At 51.0% G+C, this 13,206-nt stretch overlaps 1 protein-coding gene across 2 annotated transcripts in view; it reads right to left on the bottom strand.

The window, feature by feature from the left end:
• LOC126538380 (pseudouridine-5'-phosphate glycosidase-like) overlaps positions 1-13,206 on the bottom strand; it is a 350,937-nt gene that overhangs the window by 271,784 nt on the left and 65,947 nt on the right. The window lies entirely within an intron of this gene.

Raw genomic sequence — 13,206 nt, 5'->3', positions numbered from 1 at the left:
TTCGTAAGCGTCCGTAAAAGGGTTTAGGATGCACCACGTGGACCACTTCAGATCGCGCGCCGCGCCGCTGTGAATGCGAAATGCCGTCTGGCACGACCTCATAGTCCAGCGCGCCAATACGTCATATGACCTTGCAGGGTCCGAAATACCGTCGCAATAGTTTCTCACTCAGTCCTCGTCGGCGTATCGGCGTCCGTACCGAAACACGGTCGCCGGGCTGGAGCTCGACGAAGCGTCGTTGCAGGTTGTAGTGTCGGCGGTCTGTACGCTGCTGCTTCTTGATCCGTAGGCGGGTGAGCTGTCGAGCTTCTTCGGCGCGCTGGAGATAGGTAGCGACGTCAGGATTCTCCTCGTCAGTGACGTGCGGCAGCATGGCGTCGAGCGTCGTCGTCGGGTTCCGGCCGTAAACCAGCTTAAACGGCGTGATCTGTGTAGTTTCTTGCACCGCCGTGTTGTAAGCGAATGTTACGTACGGCAGGGCGGCATCCCAGGTCTTGTGTTTGACGTCGACGTACATTGCTAGCATGTCGGCGAGGGTCTTATTCAGGCGCTCCCTAACACCATTCGTCTGTGGGTGATAGGCCGTTGTCCTCCTGTGCCTTGGCTGACTATTTCAGAATGGCTTGGGTGAGCTCCGCTGTAAAGGCCGTTCCTCTGTCGGTGAAGAGGACTTCTGGTGCGCCATGGCGCAGCAGGATGTTCTCGACAAAGAATTTCACCAGCGGGTGAGATAGTCTCTCGCCACGACGATCCACTTATTTCCGATTGTTGACGTCAGAAAGGATCCCAACAAGTCCATCCGGATCTGCTGAAATGGTCGGCAAGGAGGCTCGACTGGCTGTAGTAATCCCGCTGGCCTTGTCGGTGGTCTCTTGTGTCGCTGACAGTACCGGCATGTTCTGACATAACGGGCGACGTCGGCGGTCAGGCGTGGCCAATTATACCTTTCCTGTATCCTCGATAGTGTCCGGGAGAATCTGCGGTGACCAGCGGTCCGATCGTCATGTAGGGCGTGCAATACTTCTGGACGCAGCCCCGAAGGAACAACAAGAAGGTAGTTGGCGCGGACTGGTGCGAAGTTCCTCTTTACGAGTAGGTTGTTTTGAAGCGAGAACGAAGAAAATCCTCGCTTAAATGCCCTAGGGACTACATCGGTGGGCCCTTCAAAATACTCGACGAGGCTTTTCAACTCCCTGTCTGGTCGTTGCTGTTCAACGAAGTCTTCCGCGCTTAATATGCCAAGGAAGGCGTCGTCATCCACGTCATCATGCGGCGGCGATCCAACGGGGGCGCGTAATAGGCAATCGGCATCAGAGTGTTTTCGTGCGGACTTGTAGGTTACGGGGATATCATACTCTTGCGGTCTTAGGCTCCACCGCGCCAGCCGTCCTTAAGGGTCCTTTAAATTCGCTAGCCAATACAAGGCGTGATGGTCGCGGACGACTTTGAATGGCCTGCCATATAGGTAAGAGCGAAATTTCGCTGTAGCCCAAACGATGGCGAGACATTCCTTGTAGGTTGTAGAATTGGCTTCCGCTTTTGACAACGACCGGCTAACGTAAGCTTTCACGCGCTGAAGTCAGTTTTTTCTCTGGACTAGGACGGCACCGAGGCCTAGGCTACTGGCGTTAGTGTGGATTTCGGTATTGGCGTCCTCGTCGAAGTGCGCAAGTACGGGCGGTGACTGCATGCCTCGTTTGATTTCTTGAAATGCGGCGGGCTGTGGCGTTTCCCACTTGAACTCGACGTCACATATAGTTAGCTGCGTCAGCGGCTCAGCGATGCGTGAAAAGTCCTTGACAAAGCGCCTGTAGTAGGCACACATGCCAAGGAATCTACGCACTGCCTTCTTGTCGATGGGCTGCGGGAATTTTGCGATAGCAGCTGTCTTCGGCGGCTCGGGGCAGACTCCAGACTTGGTGATGACGTGGCGTAGGAACAGAAGCTCGTCGTAGGCGAAGTGGCACTTTTCTGGCTTCGGAGTGAGCCCTGATAACTTGATGGCCTCTAGTACTGTAGCCAGCCGCCTAAGGTGATCGTCGAAATTTCCGGCGAGGACGACGACGTCATCCAAACAAACAAAACAGGTCTGCCACTTCGATCCTGCTAACACCGTGTCCATGGCGCGCTGGAACACTGCAGGCGCCGAGCACAGTCCGAATGGCATGACCTCTAACTCGTAGAGGCCGTCTGGTGTGATGAAGGCGGTTTTTTCGCGATCTCTCTCGTCGACTTCTTTTTGCCAGTAGCCAGACTTGAGATCCATCGACGAAAAGTATTTTGCGTTGCAGAGGCGATCTAATGAGTCGTCTATCCGTGGTAGGGGGTACACATCCTTTTTTGTTATCTTTTTCAGTCGACGGTAATTGAAGCAGAAACGTAAGGTTCCGTCCTTTTTCTTCAAAACAACAGCGGATGCCCACGGGCTTTTCGACGGCTGGATGACGTCGTCGCACAGCATTTCGTCGACTTGTTCTCTTATAGCTTCACGTTCTCGCGGCGAAACTCGGTAAGGGCTCTGGCGGAGTGGTCTAGCGCACTCCTCGGTGATTATGCGATGCTTTGCGACTGGTGTCTGTCGAATCCTTGATGACGTCTAAAAGCAGCCTTTGTATCGTCGGAGCAGACTTCTGAGCTGTTGTTGCTTAATCATGGAGAGACTTGGATTAATGTCGTAGTCTGGTTCGGGAACCATGGTCGTTGGGGTAGATGCGGCGGAATCCGAGAGGACAAACGCATTACTGGTTTCCAGAATTTCCTCGGTGTAGGCGATCATCGTGCCCTCGTTGATGTGCTTGAACTCCTGGCTGAATTTTGTCAGCAACACTTCAGTTTTCCCTGCGTGCAGTCGAGCGATCCCTCTTGCGACGCAAATTTCACGGTCTAGCAGAAGACGTTGGTCACCCTCGATGACGCCTTCTACGTCGGCAGGTGTTTTGGTGCCGACGGAAATGAGAATGCTCGAGCGAGGCGGGATGCTGACTTGACTTTCGAGCACGCTTAAGGCATGGTGACTACGAGCGTTCATGTACCGTGCGTTCATGTACCGAACACCCCGCAAAGCCTCGATCCAAGCCCGAAGCCTGAGGACAAAACCAACATCGCCCAAGACCAACGTACTAGCCGCAGACTGCAAGGACTGCCCCCAGAGCACGGACTTCTACCTGAGGCGACAAAGACGATCGTGGTGAAAACAACTCCAATGGCTTCCCCAGCTTCCCCCGTTATACTAGCCAACACCTCCACCAGATGTCACGTGGTAGTAACGGATAAGAAGGCAGCAAAACTGGTTAACGAAACGAGCGTTTTATTGTGCGAACTTGTACCCTCAAAAATAGGCTGCACTGAAAGAACAACGCTAGCGGCCAACACGATCGGCGGTCTTCGAAATCTGATCAGCTGGTTATGCACGTCGGCTTTTATACATCAGTCGTCGAATGTTCCAGAGTAATCGCTGTGACCCGCATGCCTTCAAAAACGTTCTACGCCATTGCCGTCGCGCATACATGCAATCCGATTACATAATCCGCCGACAACAGGCAGCGGATAGAACCATCGATAACATTTCAGAAACTTCCGACACATGCAAGCGCGTCCAGCGCTGTGCGATAACATTTGTTAGGCGGTGAAACGTGTCGCCCGATAAAGACAAGTACACGTGTCAACATCTACAAAAATATTAATATAAACTAAAATTCAGAATATAAGTTTGGAAGATAAATAAACCAGGAATAGTGTGAAAAATCAATGCTCAGTACACTGCCGTTCTTCGGATACAAAAAAAAAATCTAAGTCCAGTTTATCGCTCATGACATGCGCTGGAGCAATTCCTGGATTTTGTGAAGATTAGGTGCACTCGAACATTTTCCCACAAAATGTATGGCTTTTGTCCGACTGCGGTCCTTGTAACACATTTTATAGTTCCGCCTTTTCGGCATCTTCTGAGGATGGTCCGATGAGAAGTCCAAGGAGGGCACTTCAGTTCGTCTATAGATTCATGCACCTCTTCCAGGATCTATTGCTTTCAGCGTGGCTGGGCAAATACAAGATTATGCATCCAAGCGTATCTGCTTGCATGTTTGCACTTTGTCTTTATCACGTCTGCAGAGAAGAAGAGTAGAAATAAATCACCCGCCGTTGTAAACTGTCTTGCGCGGATCCGTAGTGCTACGCCGAGATATGCTACGGGCGACTTTCTTGGCGTGAACGGCAGTGTCTTTGCTACCGATGGCAACACATCATAACCAAGCGAAGTATGCATCCTGAAGATCATCAGTAGAGCTCTCAGGTCGTGAAAAAAATCATCTGATAAGCGCGCACAAGGAAACAAGCAAAAGGGCCGTAAAGGAAACTCGCCGATGAACAGCTGTAGACGTCCAATGCTGACTCAAAACATCGTCGCCATCAGAGCTTGGATCTGCTTTACTGTTATTTTCCAGTCTTCATCCCTGAATTCGAGAGCGGCTGCAGCATAGTTTCGAGCAGGATGCTTTTCTCGCCGCTCAGCCGCGCGTGACGACACCGTGGAAGTGACTTTCCATAACTACACCGTGACACCGGCAGCACTCCTTGCAGGGATTTTACGAGAGAAGCGTTACCGAAACTGCTGGCAACAAGATGCGAAAGCCAGGTCTACATGTTTTACATGCGGCGGACCTTCAGAAATACTTTCGCAGAATAAAACGACTCAGACACCAAACCAAAGCTCACTAGTGAACATGTGCCGTCATTTTCGGTTAATTACCACCACTCAGCACTGTTGGACGGGAAAGCCAGCAATATAATTTAATTCGTGCCATGCTGGGAGTCTCTTAACTACAAAATTTTGATGCCAGTGTGGCGTAATCGGAATGGCATGCTTTTTTCTCGAGCGCGGCAGAGGGTGACAGCCACGCCTCTTTCCGCTACAACATAGGCGCATTATTTCCCGAAAAGGTCCGCCAAAATCACGACATGGCTGGAGTGCCAAAATTCAAACTGATTCTCCAAGTGCAGCGTCTGTGATAACACTACGTGACCTTATATGGATAAGTAACGGCTCCAATAAGTGGAAATTCGCGATCTAAAGCATCGTTCACCGGCGATCGATTGCAAATGTCTTATAACCTGGCCCATGTTCTAAACACGTATAAACATACAAAAAGATATACCAAAGCTGAGCTGCGGAAATATTTTGTTGAAATGTGATTTTATGTCTTTGCTAGTAGATGCCGCATGTTTGCTTGGTTATTACTTTTATTATTTCTGAACATATGTACGGCCATTTCAGCGTTTCGATTTTCGATTTTATTGTTCAAATTTTGTGCGAAGATTATTAGACTGTATGCATAAATAGTGAACGTTTCTGTTTATTGAATATGACTATTCTATGTGTGTCTCTTGAAGTTTTCCTGTAGCACTTGTGTGCTACTGCTTGCAGGGGTTTTCTGGACACAGTAAAGCTGCGCAGGCAGCTTTTTGCCAAAAACCTACCCTCCAGTTGAATCTGGTAAATAAACTTATACTTATATCCTTATACTTATTTAAATATGTTCTGCCTATTGTGTATCCACATGTGTGGTCGTGTGATACACCCTGATAGCAAGGCCATTTGTGGTTCGTTCAAAGAGAACATCAACGGATGCATTATAGCTATTCTCAGGCTCTTCTCTTCCTGCTGTAAAGTGGATTCTCTGCTTATAAGAATTAGGTGTTCCTTCTGATCACTATAATTGCTCTTGCTAAAGGTTACTGTGATGTGTGCATATTCTTATTGAAAAAAATGTTTACAAAGTTTTAACAGTTGTGCTGTTCTTTCAGATCTTAACCGGAGCAGGCAGCATTTGACGCAAACACGGAGGCAGTGCTAACGGAAACATTTAGGAGGTGAGACAACAGTCTTTTTTGACAAATTGGATGAAATGATGGCCAAGAAGTTGCACTTTTGAAACATTATGGGATGTACTTACTATTCAGGCACCACGGGGATATTGAACTGGGGCTATTTAAATTCCCGGTTTTGCATTTATCTGGTCTTTAAGCGTATTTATTTTCTTCCATTAGCATCAATGCTGTATGATTGCTTTGATTTGGTGAGATTGTAAATTTTTCGTTTAATATTATTACGATATGCTCAAGCGATGCTCAAGAAATGAGCCGCCGCGAGAACGACGACGAAGTTGGTCGGTGCGCTTGGCGCGAGCGAGTGTCAGCCTGGCTGCCTGGCTCCAGTGTAAATAGCCTGTAAATAGCCTCTTCTGTCTGTGTCTTTCCACACGCAACATTCTGGTGGAGGTCAGCGATCCCCGTCCTCACCACGGAACTCAGAAGTGGTCGGCACACCGAGCTCGTCACCATGCCTCCCGGTGACGCGCCCACCTCTGCAACGGCTTCGGCATGTCCCACTGCTCCAATCGTCACGGTCGCCCCACATCGCGACCCAGGTGTGTTTTCTGGCCTGGAGGGCCAGGATGTTGACGACTGGATCAAACTCTATGAACACGCCAGTGCTAATAACAGGTGGGACCCAACGATTATGCTCGCCAATGTCATCTTTTATCTCGGCGGCACCCCACGCGTGTGGCACCAAACGCATGACGACGAGATAACCAGTTGGGACAATTTCAAAGAGAAGCTACGGGAACTGTTCGGCGACCCCATTGGGCGCAAGGCTGCCGCGAGAAAGGCTCTTGCGTCTTGTGTACAGTCATCTACGGAGCCGTACGTTTCCTACATCCTCGACGTCTTAGCTCTAAGCCGCAAAGCTGACGATGGTATGTCCGAAGCCGATAAAGTGTCACATATTCTAAAATGCATCGCCGACGACGCTTTCAATTTGCTTGTTTTCGGCAACGTCTCGACTATCGACGCCATCATCAAAGAATGCCGTCGCCTTGAGCAAGCTAAGAGCCGCCGTATTACACACCACATCACACGGCTACCCAACACTGCTGCTACGTCGACATGTGAGGGTCGACCACGTCGGACCACCACCTCTGACGACGTCACCAGTATTGTTCGCCGCGAACTCGAGGCCACCTGTTCCCCAGCTTTCTCCACGACGCCTCCCAATCCGCCAGCAACCACCATTGCGATGATCCAGGCCGTCGTCCGATAGGAATTTCAGAACATGGGTCTGAACTCTGTGTGTCCCACGTCTCAACCCAACGTTTCCCGGTTCTCTAGCGGCCCTCTCCGTCCTTGGCAGTCTTTTTCCGCCACATCTCGCCGCAACCCGTCCGATTGGCGTACCCCTGATGACCGGCCGATCTGCTTCCAGTGCTGTCGCATCGGCCACGTCGCTCGTCACTGCCGCAACCGATGGCCACCAACTTCTCGGACATACACCGCCGCTTATTCCCGCACCGTTGGACCTTCCGTTCCCTATACCAGCCGCCATGAATCCACTGCCGCTGATGCTCCTGCTCCGAACCTTCGGTACAGCCGCTCGCCCTCACCTCGACGCCATCAGTCTCGTTCGCCCCAACCCCGTCGCTTCTCTTCGCCGCCTATCGCCTCCCCGATCCAGCCGGCAAACTAGGCACTGCAGATTCTGGAGGTGAAGCTGCATTATCGACCCTGCCCTCAAATCCTCTGCTCACGTTACCCACGAAGCGAAACCTTCTTGACGTTGACGGCTATCCTGTCACGGCACTCATCGATACAGGAGCACATCTTTCAATTATGAGTGCTGCCTTCCGACGACGACTCAAAAAGCTCCTCACCCCAGCGTCGGCCCGCGTCGTACGCGTTGCGGATGGCGGTACTGTGCCTATCATCGGCATGTGTACAGCACGCGTCAGCATCGCCGGCCACCACACTCCTGTCCTCTTCACCGTAATTGCTCATTGCCCCCACGACCTCATTCTCGGCCTCGATTTTCTCTCCGCACATTCTGCTCTTATTGACTGCTCTTCCGGTACCCTTCGCCTTGAGTTGCCGATGCTCGCAGAACCTTCTGACGCACCCCACCGCCGCTTACGTCCCACCGGTTTTCTTCGCCTGCAGCCAAAGTCAATAGCCTACATTGAACTGTTGTCTTTCCCACCAGTTCCTGATGGCGAGTACCTCGTCACTGCTCTGCCCGACATTCCAATAAGGTATGACGTTACAGTGCCTCACAGTATACTTAATATTACTAGGAACCGCACTCGAATGCCTGTCTGTAACTTTGGATTGGCAAAGCAAATTCTACCGCAAGGTATTTGCCTTGCCACCGTTGATTGTCTCGACGACCAATACGTGGCAGCGTTATCGGCCGATGATTCTCGCGAGCTTAGGAGGCCCCTCGCGCCAGCCTCGGGTGCCGATCCCAATATAAAGAAAATGGTTGCAACGGACCTGTCGTCGGCGCAGGCTGAAGGCTTTGCCAAGTATTATCGTCCTACCGAGATATTTTCGACATCGCCGATCGCCCTTTAGGCCAGACGCTCGCGGTCAAGCATCGTATTCTTACTGGCGATGCTACGCCTATTCACCGACGACCGTATCGAGTTTCTGCGTCGGAACGCCGAGTAATTCAAGATGAAGTCAACAAAATGCTCGATAAAACATCATTGAGCCTTCTTCGAGTCCCTGGGCGTCACCTGTGGTGTTGGTTAAGAAGAAGGACGGCACGTGGCGCTTCTGTGTAGATTACCGTCACCTGAACAGCATTACAAAAAAGGACGTCTACCCGCTCCCACGTATAGACGACGCCCTTGACTGCCTGCACGGTTCCAGCTATTTCTCGTCTATTGATCTTCGTTCGGGATACTGGCAGATTGCTGTTGACGACTTGGACCGCGAAAAAACCGCGTTCATCACACCTGACGGCCTATACCAATTTAAAGTAATGCCGTTTGGATTGTGCAACGCCCCTGCCACCTTCGAGCGTATGATGGACTCCTTGCTCCAAGGTTTCAAATGGTCCACATGCCTCTGCTACCTCGATGACGTCATCGTCTTCTCGCCAACGTTCGACACTCACCTTGAACGTCTCACAATTATACTTGATGTATTTCGAAAGGCGAAGCTGCAACTTAACTCGTCCAAATGTCGTTTTGGCCACCGGCAAATTACTCTTCTGGGCCATCTCGTCGATGCTTCCGGAGTACAGCCTGATCCCGACAAAACTCGCGCTGTCAGAGAGTTTCCGGTTCCGAAGGCAGCCGCAGGCGTTCGAAGTTTTGTAGGGCTATGCTCGTACTTTCGTCGTTTTATTCAAGATTTTGCGGCAATTGCTAGACCCCTCACTAATCTTTTGAAGAAAGGCGTACAATTCTCCTGGGGTACTGCAGAAGCCGCCGCCTTCTCTCGTCTCGTTACTCTTCTCTCCTCACCACCCATTCTCGCCCACTTCGACCTTGATGCCCCTACAGAATTGCGTACAGATGCCAGCGGTCATGGCATAGGTGCCGTCTTAGCCCAGCGTCAGCGTGGCCAGGATCGCGTAATTGCTTATGCGAGCCGCCTCCTCACACCATCGGAGCGCAACTATTCCATTACGGAACGAGAATGCCTTGCTGTAGTCTGGGTGGTTGCGAAGTTCCGTCCTTACCTTTACGGTCGCCCTTTTTCCGTAGTAACTGACCATCATGCTCTCTGCTGGCTCTCTTCGCTAAAAGATCCTACAGGTCGGCTTGGTCGCTGGGCTTTGAGGCTACAAGAATTTTCATATTCATGTGGTGTACAAGAGTGGCCGCCTACACCAAGACGCTGGCAGCTTGTCGCGTTACCCTGTTGACGACTCTGACTCCTCTAATATTGCCAGTGCTTCTTGCGTATTCTCTGTATCACAGCTGCTTCATTTCGCCGACGAGCAACGCCGTGACGCCTACATCAGAGCATTCATCGACCGTTTTGAGCACTCTCCGGCCGATGCTACTCTACGCCTCTTCGTCCTCCGCGATGGTACTCTGTACCGTCGTAACCTTCATCCGGACGGCTCTGAGTTCCTACTTGTAATACCTAAACACCTCCGCTCCATCGTTATAGAAGAGCTTCACGACGCACCAACGGCAGGACATCTCGGCGTATCTCGAACCTATGACCGTGTACGTCGCTGTTTTTTCTGGCCTGGTCTTGCCCATTCCGTACGACGTTACGTCGCCGCTTGTGAAGTTTGCCAACGACGCAAGAAGCCTTCCCAGCTCCCCGCTGGTTACCTGCAGCCGCTCGACATTCCTGCCGAGCCCTTTCATCGTGTCGGCTTAGACCTTCTCGGCCCATTTCCGGAATCTACATCAGGAAACAAGTGGGTTGCAGTCGCGGTGGACTACGCGACCCGCTACGCCGTAACCCGTGCTCTTCCGACCAGTTGCGCAACTGATGTTGCGGACTTCCTCCTACGTGATATTATTTTGATGCATGGTGCTCCGCGTCAATTGCTAACAGACCGTGGCCGTACGTTTTTGGTCAAAGTCATCGACGACATCATGCGTGCCTGCTCAATACGTCACAAATTTACCACCTCCTACCATCCCCAAACGAACGGCCTCACTGAGCGCTTGAACCGCACCCTTACAGACATGCTATCCAAATACGTTTCCGACGACCACCGTGATTGGAACCTGGCTCTACCTTACATTACCTTTGCATGTAACTCTTCCCGTCTCGAACCTGCTGGCTTTTCCCCGTTTTACCTCTTGTATGGCCGCGAACCAACGCTACCACTGGACACTATGCTTCCGTCCGCCACAGCTTCAACTAGCGCTTATGCCCGTGATGCAATCGCCCATGCTGACCACGCTCGCCAACTTGCGCGCAGTCGTCTACAAGTGTCTCAAGACAAGCAGAAGCAACGCTACGACCTCCGTCACCGTGATGTCCATTTTGTGGCCGGCAGCCTCGTGTTGCTTTGGTCACCTTCGCGTAAAGTTGGCCTATGTGAAAAACTCCTTTCTTGTTACACAGGCCCATATCGCGTGCTCCGCAAAGTGACCGATGTCACCTATGAAATCGTTTTAGCCACGCCCTCTACGTCCTCCGCTGTGACAACCAGGGACATCGTCCACGTCACCCGACTCAAGCCCTACAACTCTCCACGCGCCTTGAATATTTAACAGCACCGTGACGGTGCTTTTGCCGCCGGGGGGTAGTATTACGATATGCTCAAGCGATGCTCAAGAAATGAGCCGCCGGAAGAACGACGACGAAGTTGGTCGGTGCGCTTGGCGCGAGCGAGTGTCAGCCTGGCTGCCTGGCTCCAGTGAAAATAGCCTGTAAATAGCCTCGTCTGTCTGTGTCTTTCCACACGCAACAATATCAATATTGAAATTTAATTCCTCTGTCCCCGTATGCCTCCATGGCATATTGAAATAAATGAGCCCTTTGTCGTGGCAAAGGATTAAATCCTTGTTCGAATTCCTGAAATGCTGCATTACCTCATAAGGTTGGACATATTGCAGCTATTTTTATGCCTTGTAAACAAGTAGAGTGTTTCTCAAGGTTGGCCATTGATTGCAATTTAGCAAATCAGACTGCTGTCTTCTGTTTTTGCCAGGTATAGTACGTTGATGCTTTTGAGGTTAATACAGTGATAGTAGTGAAATGTTTGCTCTTGGTGTTTCACTCACTGTCATGCTATGTGCTCAGTGTCTTTTTTTAGTTGTTTATAGTTTTGCAGTTTACCATAACATGTTATGGTGGCTCAATAACTAGGCATTTGTTGCACATGCAAACTAAAATCTATTCTGTTGTGAGCTTCCATCTTACTGTAGATAGTCTATTGACTGCCCAGGCAGAGGTCACAGCAGTTCCTGCAAAGGGCCTGGTTAAGTACCAGGAGGTAGTTTCACCAACTCTTGTGATGGTAATCATGTACACCACCATTGTCAGTCTTCAGATGACTACCCTAGGAAGGGTCATTGTTGCCATTCCAAAGGGGTTCCGCTGACTACCAAGGGAGTTTCACCAACTCTTGCGACGGTAGCCATGTACGCCACCATTGTCAGTCTTCAGATGACTACCCTAGGAAGGGTCATCGTTGCCATTCCAAAGGGGTTCCTCTGACTACCAAGGGGTACTTGCATGGACCACTGAGGTAGTCGCATCGCATCAACTCCTGCTTTAGGAATAACACATACACCTCAGTAGGTCTTGTAGGAGAGAGTCACCGGTACTATGAGAGAGTCGCCGGTACTGTATTTCCAATTGGATTGGATTGGAGCCAACTTTATGCCTGCAGTTGGGCGCTCGCGCGCCCCGACGAGGGCCTACGTCATCCTCGAAGTCGCCGTTACTCGGCGCGGGTCTCCGCTCGCTGTTGCCGGCTCGCTGGGTCGGTGCCTTTCGAGCGTCTCGAGGACCTGCTGGACGGCCCTGTATTTCCAAGAGAGTCCGTGTTACCACCCAAAAGGTCATCATATGAGCGACGAGCAGAGACACCCCGAAAAGAGTCAGTTAAAACTACCTTTTTTTTAAGAGTGTATAGCCGAAATTTCAGGACGGCCCACACCAGTGCGAGACATTCTTTTTCAGTAGTGAAGTAGCTAGCCTCCGTCCATGATAGCCTTCTGCTGGCGTAAGCATTCACTCTTTCGGAGCCGTCCTGCCGCTGTACAAGCACTGCGCCGAGGCCGACATTACTAGCGTCGGTATGAAGAATCGTAGGAGCGTCGTCATCAAAGTTTGCGAGCATAGGAGGCGTCTGCAGCCATTGCCGTAGGTCGTGAAATGCCCGTTGCTGGTCTTCACCCCACACGAAGGGGACATCTTCTCTGGTGAGTTGTGCTAATGGCCATGCGATGCGCGAAAATTCGGCAATAAAGCGTCGGTAGTAGGCGCAAAGACCCAGAAAACATCGCACGGCCTTTTTGCCTGATGGCGTTGGGAAATTAGAAACGGCAGAGATTTTATCAGGGTCAGGTGGGACACCTTCACGACTAACAGCGTGACCGAGAAATTGAAGTTCTTCGAAGCCGAAATGGCACTGTTCAGGTAGTACAGTTAGACCAGCTGAGCGTATTGCTTCAAAGACCGTCTTTAGTCTCCGTAACTGCTCCTCTAACGTGACGCAGAAAACAATCACGTCGTCGAGGTGCACCAGGCAGGTTTATCGTTTGATGCCTGAGAGTACCGTGTCCATTAGTCGTTGAAAGGTTGCTGGCGCAGAACACAAACCAAAGGGTAGCACCTGAAATTCATGAAGTCCGTCGGGCGTCACAAAAGCGGTCTTCTCACGGCCTCTCTCATCAACTTCTATTTGTCAATAGCCGCTTTTCAAGTCCATCGACAAAAATAACGTGC

Source organism: Dermacentor andersoni, chromosome 4 (assembly GCF_023375885.2).
Source record: "Dermacentor andersoni chromosome 4, qqDerAnde1_hic_scaffold, whole genome shotgun sequence".
NCBI classification, from domain to species: Eukaryota; Metazoa; Arthropoda; class Arachnida; order Ixodida; family Ixodidae; genus Dermacentor; species Dermacentor andersoni.
The sequence above is the reverse complement of the archived record's forward strand: the minus strand, read 5'-3'. Positions and strand labels throughout refer to the sequence as shown.